We start from the raw sequence: 10208 nt of genomic DNA on the forward strand, positions 1-10208 counted from the left end.
TGGTTCACCCCCGCACTCAGGCACCAGGACACTGCCATGCGGCGTGCCCTCCCTGTGGAGAAACGGGTCAGCATTGCTGTCTGGAAGCTGGCCACTCCAGACAGCTACCAATCCGTGGGACAGCAGTTTGGCATCAGCAAGGCCACCGTCGGGGCTGTCCTCATGGAGGTAAGAGGACCCACGGGGGGAGGAGGGGGAGGCAGCCCTGGCAGGGCAGGGGGACCCTGGCAGGGCAGGGCAGGGGAGGGGAGGGGAGGGGGGCCTTGGCAGGGGAGGGCAGGGCAGGGCAGGGCAGGGCAGGGGAGGGGAGGAGGGCCCTGGCAGGGGAGGGCCACACACACCCTGCACACCCCTCATTGGTGCTCTCCCATGTGCTTCCCCTGCAGGTCATCCGCGCCATCAACGCCATGCTCCTCCACAGGCTCGTGAGGCTGGGGGACCCAGATGCCACCATCACGGGCTGTGCCACCCTGGGCTTCCCCAATTGCTTTGGGGCTCTGGATGGGACTCACATCCCCATCCGCACCCCGGAGCACAGTGGAGGACGGTACATCAACCGGAAGGGCTACCACACAGTGGTCCTCCAGGCCTTGGTGGACAGCCGGGGCCGTTTCCAGGACATTTATGTGGGCTGGCCTGGCAGCACCCATAATGCCCAGGTTTTCCAGAACTCGGGCCTGTGCCTCCAGCTGGAGGCGGGGACCTAAATCCCCCAGCGGGAGATCCCTGCGGGGTACACCACGATGCCCCTCTGCATCATTGCAGATGCGGCATACCCCCTCCGGCCCTGGCTCATGCACCCATACACGGGCCATCTGTCTGCCAGCCAGGAGCGCTTCAACCAGCGCCTGAACCACGCGCGCCAGGTGGTGGAGCACTCATTCGGCTGCCTCAAAGGGCGCTGGAGATGTCTCCTCACCCGCCTGGATGCGGGCCCCACCAACATCCCCCAGATTGTGGGTGCGTGCAGCGCCCTACACAATCTGGTGGAGAGCAAGGGGGAGGCCTTCTTTCGGGGCTGGGCTGTGGAGGCCGGCAGGGCCGATGTGCAGCCACCCACTGCCCCCAGTCACCAGGTGGACCCCGAAGGGACCCGGGTCCGGAAGGCCCTGCGGGCCCACTTCGATGAGGCCGCGGGGTGAATGCTGCCAGGCCCCCCACTGCCCCCCCCATCCTGCACAACACTCCCTGCCCCTACGCCCACACCATGGAGCACCCAACAGCACACCACCCCCCACTTTTCCTGGACAAATAAAAGCAGACACTTGTTTGTGAAATCAAACTTGTTTACTTTGAACTCTGTTCTAACTAATACTAACTATATATAGGAACTTCTAACTAACTTAAATATGAAAATGCGTATGTATATATTAACAAAAAAAACAGGGACAACAAGGAAGGGCAGAACTATTTACATGGGGGGGGAAGGATCAGACTGTGCAAACGGGGGTCACAAATAAATAAATACAAACTATATACAAGGCCCAACAACAAAACAGGGGGGGAATATATACAAGGGGGGGGCACGTCCTGGGCCCACGCCCCTATAGTCCTGCAATGGGGGTGGGCGTCCGGGAGCCCCGCCTCGGCCGCAGCCCTGGCTGGGGCTGGCTGGGGGCCAGGCGGACCGGTAGGTATGGCCGGCGAGTGTCAGCTGGCCCCAGGTCTCCCTCGGCGGAATGGCCCTTGGTGGCAGGGCGACGGCGGACGGCGCAGCGACGAGAGGAGCAGCGGGTGGCGCGGCGGGGGGAGCATGCAGGGCGGGTGTAGCGGCGGACGGCGCGGCATGGGAGGCCAGGTAATCCGCTATGCGGTTAAAGGTCTCCATGTAGGCCCCCCATGCCTCTTGGCGCCAGGCCAGCGCCCACTCCTGGAGGTGGAGGCGGCGTTGCTCCACCCGCAGCCGCTGCTCTGCGACCTCCACCTGCCGGTGGTGGAGGGCCAGCAGCTGGGGGTCCATCGATGGCAGCTGCTGCTGGGTCTGCCGTCTTGCCCGCCGTGGGGCCGGTCGGTCCTCCACCGAGGGGCTGGCCTGGAGTGATGGCCCCGGAGGGGATTCCGGGACCACTGACGCCTCGCCGGCGCTCTCCGGTCCTTCCGATGGTGCAGCTGCGGAACACAGGAGTGGGGGAAGAAGAGTGGAGACAGGCGTTAGTGTGGGCCCCGAGCTGTGACCCTTGTCCCCCCACCCCTGTGCTGCAGGTTCCCCATCCCCGTCCCCAGGAGATGCTGCTGTGATGGGGTTCAAGGGTCCCCCTGCACTGCACCCCGTCCCCTGGCGGGAGTGACTCTCACTTCACTCAGCAGGGTCTGACAGGAGAGGTTTCTTAGGCAACAGATGCCCAGTTTCTCCCAGAAGTGACAGTACAGCAGTCAGAGACAGTCCTTCCAACCCGTCCTGGGGAGAAGACCCCAAGGGGTGCCCCTCTGGGGTGTAGCTTTCCCCCTCCTCAGGCTGGCTGCCTTCCAGCTCTCCCTTCCCCTAGCCTCTACCTGCGGCCCCCGATTCAAAGCCAGCTCGGCTCCTTCCTCCTCTTTGTTCAGGGCAGAGGTGTAACCTGCCAGTTGTAGCCCCAGGATCATCCTTTGCCCCTGGGAGCTCTTCAGCTTGTTGCTCATATCTAGCCTGAGTCTCGCATTTGCACTCCCCCCACTCCATCACATGCTGCTGCTGCTGCTGCTGCTGCTGCTGGGTGTCCCACCCCCTCCTCCCAGGGGACCCTAGAGGTTCCGCTCCCCCCTGCCCCGGGGATGGGGCATGGCACTGTTGTGCTGGGGGGGGGCAGGGGCTGATGCAGTCCTGTGAGGGACATGCCACTGCTGTCCTTGGGGCCATGGCCATCTGGGCATGTGGAGGGCCCTGGCCACATATCTATTACCCCCACCCCTCAACCCCGGGGGTGTACACCAGGGGGGTACATACCTGTAGGTCCACTCCCATGGTCGGGGGACACCCGGGGGGGCGGACGCCCAGCTGATGCTCCTCGATGGCAGGAGGAGGATCTGGAGCCCCGTCTCTGTGGAGGAGGAGTCCCCCTCCTCCTCCTCCTCCTGCTCCGGTGCCCTGGGGGTGGGCTCCAGGGGGGGCCCCTGGGGTGCAGGGTTTGCCTCCGGGGCTGACTCCGGCTCCGGGACCTGCTGGGGCTCCTCAGCCGAGTTGTCAAGCGTGGCCGGAGGGGAGGAGGTGTGCCGGGGGCCCAGGATGTCCCTGAGCTCCCTGTAAAAGGGGCAAGTGACGGGGGCGGCCCCAGATTGGCCGGCCGCATCCCGGGCCCGGGCGTAACCCTGCCGCAGCTCCTTCACTTTACTCCGGACATGGTCCGGAGTGCGGGCAGGGTGACCCCGAGCGGCCAGGCCCTCGGCCAGACGAGCGAACGCATCCGCGTTCCGCCTCTTGCTCCCCATTACCTGGAGCACCTCCTCCTCGCTCCAGAGCCCCAGCAGATCACAAAGCTCGGCCTCCATCCAGGACGGGCCCCGCTGCCGCTTCCCGGCCTGGGTCCTGCCCTGGCTGCCCTGGCTGCCCTGGCTCCCCTTTGGGGGGGTTCCCTCAGGGCGCTGGGGAGGCTGCCGGGCGGCCATGAGGTCCTTTGGGGGTCTCGGTGGCTGAAGATGAGCATGCAGGCTAGCCGTGTGTTATTGCTGCTGCCTGCACGCTCTCTCAGCTTCCTGCACAGAAAGGGAAGGGGTGGGGACCTTTAAGGGGCCGCTCCACGCGGCCACCATTGAACTGAGGGGCTGGAGAGAGCGTCTCTCAACCCCTCAGCTGATGGCCGCCATGGAGGACCCTGCAATTTCGAAGTTGCGGGACGCGCAACGACTACACGGTCCCTACTTCGACGTTGAATGTCGAAGTAGGGCGCTATTCCCATCCCCTCATGGGGTTAGCGGCTTCGACGTCTCGCCACCTAACGTCGATGTTAACATCGAAATAGCGCCCAACACATGTAGCCGTGATGGGCGCTATTTCGAAGTTAGTGCCCCTACTTCGAAGTAGCGTGCATGTGTAGACATGGCTTCAGTGAGTTCACTGCTGCCCCACCACCTTTCCCCAGTAAGATGAGGCCCTGTAACAGGCCTTTGTGATCTCAGTGCTACCCCACCCCTTCCCTGCAAGGCTGATGTCCTGCCCCTAGACAGCTCCTTGGGACACACAGACCGATCAGAATAAAGTGTTCTCAGGTGAGCTACAGACCGACAATTGCTCATAGTCAGCAAGTATGTGAGAAGAACTGGCACATTAGAGAGAATCAGGAACTGTGAAGAAGCAATAACTGGACAAAAGAAGCTCAACCAATCTAATATATGATTGCTTGGTTGTACTTATCTGTTTGATCTTACAAGGGAACAAAGGCATGTGAGCCTTCCTTGTCAATAGCCACCTGCTTGGCCAATCAACATCAATATTCTCAGAAGTTGATGGCAGATGGGTCTCAGTAGAAGTCCTGTAGGATGGCCAAAGTCACCTCCAGAGGAGATCAATGTCAGGTCAATTCCAGCTCCAGGTCTTTGTGAGGGCCTCCCACAGTGACAGCAACCCTCCTCCCCCACCTCTGAGGTACCCCTCCTTCCTTGTTGGAGGGAGGGAAGAAAGGAAATGGGGTAAAAGAAGCAAGAGAAGAAGAGAAGGAGGGAGAGAAAGAGAAAAAGTGAAATTAAAAGGACAAACCTGCAATGTCCCCAGTAATTCTACAGGACAGAGTCTTTGGTAGGAAATCAAATCATCTTAATTGAGTGATTTCTATGCCTAGAATTGAGATGGCACCAGGTGAATCAGACAGAACAGGTTTCAAACCTCTTGGAGTCTCTTACCTTCTAAACAGGGACTAGCAAATCAGAAGGAGGGAAGGAGAAAACTCTGATGGGGTTCCATCTCATGCTCACATACATTAATCCTAATTCACTGTCACTCCCCAAGGGGAGACCTTGAGAAGGAGCCTTGCTCCTGCAGAGCCACAGGAATCTCTGAGATTGCCCCTGCCTTGTGCCTCTGTCCTGCCTGACTGTTGTCAGGGTCTCTCTATGAGGTCACCATCTCCCCCCCCCGCACCACTTTTCCCCGATAGGCTGAGGACATGCAAGAGGCCTTTGTGATGTTACTGCCAACACTGACACTCCCACCTATCTCTGCTAGCCTGGTGTCCTGACCTTGGCCAGGCTCTTTGGATGGTTGAGTTCCTTCCCCTGGATCATCCCATTTACTGGTAGTTGAGTCTAGGGATGAAGCTTGCTGCACAGCAAAGCACCTGAATCTGCTCCTTACGCCACATTCAGTTTTTCATTAATCAGTAGACTTTAAAAGGCAAGAAAGGGCCATTAGAGCATCACATGTGACCTCTGAATATACCAGCCCTCCTGTATATCTCAGTGATTAAGTTTTGATCCAAGCACATACCAGAAAGGCATCTAGTCTTCATTGGAAGACATCTAGAAATGGAGAATCCATCACTTGCTTTTGGTGGTTTGTTCCAAAGGTGCATCACCCTCACAGTGATATATTGTGCCCTGTTTCTAATACAAATTTTTCTGGTTTCACCTTCCTGCCACTGGTTTCTCTGGCCACAAAGTACTCCGGCCAGCAGCACAGCAGGGCTATGACAGTCTCCTTGCCTGCCTTGACTTTGCATGGCTCCCAGCATCAGCATTATGTCTTCTCTCCAGTTCCTACATGTAGGGGCAACCAGAGGGCTCCACATGCTGCCCCATCCCAGGTGCTGACTCTGGAGCTCCCATTCGCCAGGAACCACATCCAATGGGAGCTGCTGAGACAGCACCTGTGGATGGGGCAGTGTGTAGAGCTGTCTGACTGCTCATCCAGACAGAAGGTGGAGGGGGGACATGCCACTACTTTCAGGAATTGCTCAAGGTAAGAGCTTGAGGTTAGAGGAAAGAGGTACCTGGAGCTTGCACCCTGAGCCCCCTACCCCAGCTCTCCACCCCTCTGCACCAGTCCTGAGCCCTCTCACACACTTTGAAGCCTTCAGCCTCAGACTGAAGCCCAATTCTGTACCCCAATTCCACCATCACCAGCCCCACACTGGCAGCCTCACCCCCAGCTGGAGCCCTCACCCCCTCACACCCCAACCTTCTGCCCCACCCTGGTGAAAATGAGTGAGTGACGGTGGGGAGAGTGAATAAATGCGGGGGAGGGAGGGATGGAGTGAGCTGGGAGCTGCCCTCAGAGAAGGGGTGGAGCAGAGGCAGGGTCTCAGCAGAGGGTGGGACGGGAGATGGGGCAAAGGTGTTTGGTTTTAATGTGAGCAGAAAATTGACAACCCTAACAGGTGCTCATTACAGGGATCCACACAAGCCAGCACACTAAGCAGGAAGCCACATAAACTAGTCAGCAGGAAATGCCAAGGAGAGGAATGTATCCTAAGCCCCTCCCCGCTCACAAACTGAGGTGCCCAAGTTGATTGGACCCTCCATCTAGGAGTTAGGTACCAAAGTTGCTTCCTGTGAGAATGCATTAAGTAACTGCCTCACTCCACATACACAGCTGGAGGAGATGGACACATAGTCACTGGAGCAATGAAAATGGACCCTTCCAGCTCCAGGGCCAATATCCTAATCACCAGCCTATAGAGTCATTCTCACATGTTCTCTCTGGCTCAATGAAGCTACATATTTATCCAAAGTGGCTGAAAAGCTGGCCAGATAAGAGACTGTTGTGGGTCACAGAGAGCAGTATGACTGCTTGGAGCTCCAGTATACGGAGGGAGAAAAGCCAGTTGAGAGTCTCTGGGTTAAGCTTAGAGGCAGCAGCAAAAGAGGTGATGCTGTGGTTGGTGTCTGCTGTAGACTGCCAGAACAGGTTGAGGCTAGGTTGCAGCTGAATAGGAGGTTTAAGAATCCAACTGTTGCACTGAGGCACCTAATTTGCCTAAATTCCTTTGTGGATCAAGTCTTTCCCAAAAGTACATTAACATGAGATATTCAGGCCTTAAGGCACAATAACCATGGAGCCAGGAATGCCATCTCTTTTGTTTTCATAGAGGGACTTTCAAGTGACTTCTAAAAGTAGAAAGAACTGAAGCAATTTATGCACAGTCAGATCCAGCATGCGAATCTATTGCAAGATAAATACTGTCTGGGAAAACTGGCCTACTTGTCTGATGTATTTGAGCACCTAAGTGAATTGAATCGGAAGCTGCAAGGACACAGTGAGAACATGCTGACATGCACACACAAGTTAAGAGAGTTCCAATCAAAATTTAAACTTTGGAGAGAAGAAGTAGTTCACTCCAGATGTTCAAGTGAGCTTCTGGCTCAGACCAAGATGAAAAGCTACTCCAGCTTGCAGAGCTACATCTGAATTTGCTTCAGGACAAGTGTGGGCATTATTTCAGATCATCTGGAACAGAGCAGTTTGATTGGATTCAAAATGCTTTTGCGTCATCTTCGGAAAAATCAACCACGAGTTTATCGTCGAAGGGAAAGAAAGAATTTGTGGATGTCAGGAATGATCACACCTTTGAGCTCAAATCTAGAGAGATTCCACTGGATGAATTTTGGCTACAAGTGAGAAATGAATATCCTTTAATTTCAAATCAAGCAATAATTGTTCTACTGCCATTTTCGATGACCTACCTTTGTGAACTTTGTTTCTCTTCATTATCCTTTATAAAAAATGATGAGATCAGCTACATGTACACTGCATTCTGCTTTCAAAAGTGGAATACAAATGAGCGAGATTGGAAATGCAGATGAGGTGCCAATTTACATATTTTGTGTCGTATTTGCATATTCTCACACAATATCACTTCTGGAAGAACCTTTTCCAGAACCAAAAACAGCCATGTCGACAGGGTTCCTTCAAAAACAAACCCTGTTTACAAAAGAACCCTTCTTCTGGAAACAAAATCAAAGAAGGGTTCTTTTGAAAACGGGGTTTGTTTTTGAAGGAACCCCATCTACACAGCTGTTTTTGCTTCTGGAAAAGCCTTGTCTGGAAGCCCGATCATGCAAAAATATGCAAATGAGACACAATATACATAAATCCATGCTTCATTTGCATTTTCAGTCTCACTTATTTGCATTCCACTTCTGAAAGCAGAATGCAGTGTAGACAAAGCCATCATGTTTAAGAAGTGTGAATGAGGAGCTCTGCATGGCTCTTTCCACCATTGAATCAAATATTTAACAGTTGTGTTCATTAAAACAAGCTCATATTTCACATTAAAATTCTAGTAAAAAATGTGAAGTGAAATATTGTTTTCATTAATATTGTAACACATGTATGTTTCATTTTGAAATAAGTTATTTATTGCAATAGTTAATGCTGAATATTTCTTTTTTTTTAAATTTTGGTGTGCTATGAAAAGTTTGGGATCTTAAAATGTGCCCTGAGAGTCGCTTCTGCACTAGCCCCTCTCCTTTTGGAAGGGGCATGGTAATGAGCCAGTTGGGAAGATGCTAATGAGGCACTTCAATGAATATGCAGCATCTAATTAGCATAATGGCAGCTGTGCACAGTTCGAAAGGGTCACTATCACATCGTGCGCTGCCCATGTAGACAGGGGATCCCCCGACTTCAAAAGCTCCTTCTTCCTATGTGGTTTTAGGAAGAAGTGGCTTTTGAATTTCAGGGGGGTCCTTTCAAAAGGCTCCTGTCTACATGGGCGGTGCATGATTCAAAAGCGGTGCTTTCAAACTGTGCAAGGCTGGTATTATGCTAACGAGGTGCTGCATATTCATGGCAGTGCCTCATTAGCATCTGCCCAACTCGCTCATTACCATGCCCTTTCCTAAAGGAAGGGGCTAGTGTAAACGTAGCCAAGAAGAAAACATTTGGGAAGCACTGATTTAAAGGGATGTCACAGACTATGCTGCTTTCTGTGTTCCCAGGGAGCTTCCCACTCCTCCCACACTGCTGTTCCCAGCTCCGCAGTGCCCCAGCACAGAACTATGTCCTTATGGGACCGCCTAACCCCCAGTCATGTCAGCACTGTTTTCTATCATGTAAATCCTTAGTTGGAAACAGCCTCCTGGTGCACAGTCTGCAGTTTGAAGCAGCCTCTGTTTGTATAGGAGCAGATTGCACCAAAGCCGTGCTATCCCCTGGGGTGAAGACAACCATATGAGAGGAGGACTGGCAATGGCTCCATTGGCCTGTGGTTCCCATAGCAGAGTGGAAGCACCAAAGACTTTCACTGGTTTCTGCCTCATTGTAACTTCATGCAGACATAAGGCATTTGTGATCACTGCACTCCAACCGACCTATGGCTTCACCAATGGACTATAAAAAGCAGTCTTGTTTTTCCGGACAACCAACAATCTAATCTGACATTGGCTATGTCTTCACTAGCCAAAAACTTCAAAATGGCCTGGCCATTTTGAAGTTTACTAATGAAACACTGAAATACATATTCAGCGCCTCATTAGCATGCAGGCAGCCGCAGCACTTCAAAATTGACGCGGCTTACCGCTGCACAGCTCATCCAGACAGGGCTGCTCTTTGAAAGGACCCCAGCTACTTCGAAGTCCCCTTATTCCTATGAGCAGATGGGAATAAAGGGACTTCGAAGTAGCTGGGGTCCTTTTGAAAAGAGCCCCGTCTGGACTAACCGCACGGCGGCGAGCTGCGTCAATTTCAAAGTGCCGCAGCTGCCCGCATGCTAATGAGATGCTGAATATGTATTTCAGCACTTCATTAGTAAACTTCAAAATGGCCACTTGCACGACCATGTCGAAGTTTTTGGCTTGTGTAGATACAACCATTATCAGCAACACTGAGAGGTGCCGTGGGTCTCACATCCAGGTGGGAGGGGGACTTGGCTCTGTGCCCTTGAAGAGGTGCTGCCAAGGGCAGAAGGGGTGCGGCCTATGGCATTCAACCCTTGGGACCACCCGAAAGATGGTTCTGAGCCCCTCCCCACAAAGCAGCACTGCCACAGCAATTCAAAGGGGCCTGGGGGGATTGCATTTTTGGGTGGAGCAGCATTATTTTGAAATAAGCTATTTTGGTATAGCTATTCCAGAATAGCAAAATAATTTCTATTTTATAATATATATTTATAATTTGCTAGTCTTTAAAGTGCTACTTGACTGCTTTTTGTTTTGATAGTATATAGACTAGCACGGCTCCCTCTCTGTTACTATTCCAGAATAGTTTATTTCAGAATAAGGGTATGTCTACACAGCAGCCTTAGGCTATGTCTAGATTACAGTGATTTGTTGACAAGCTTTTGTCGGAAGATATTGTCCAA

General features: G+C 53.2%; 1 long non-coding RNA gene across 3 annotated transcripts in view; it reads right to left on the bottom strand.

Annotated features, from left to right (window-relative positions):
* LOC142009134 (uncharacterized) overlaps nucleotides 1-10208 on the bottom strand; it is an 85446-nt gene that overhangs the window by 54412 nt on the left and 20826 nt on the right. The window lies entirely within an intron of this gene.

Source organism: Carettochelys insculpta, chromosome 2, assembly GCF_033958435.1.
Source record: "Carettochelys insculpta isolate YL-2023 chromosome 2, ASM3395843v1, whole genome shotgun sequence".
NCBI classification, from domain to species: domain Eukaryota; kingdom Metazoa; phylum Chordata; order Testudines; family Carettochelyidae; genus Carettochelys; species Carettochelys insculpta.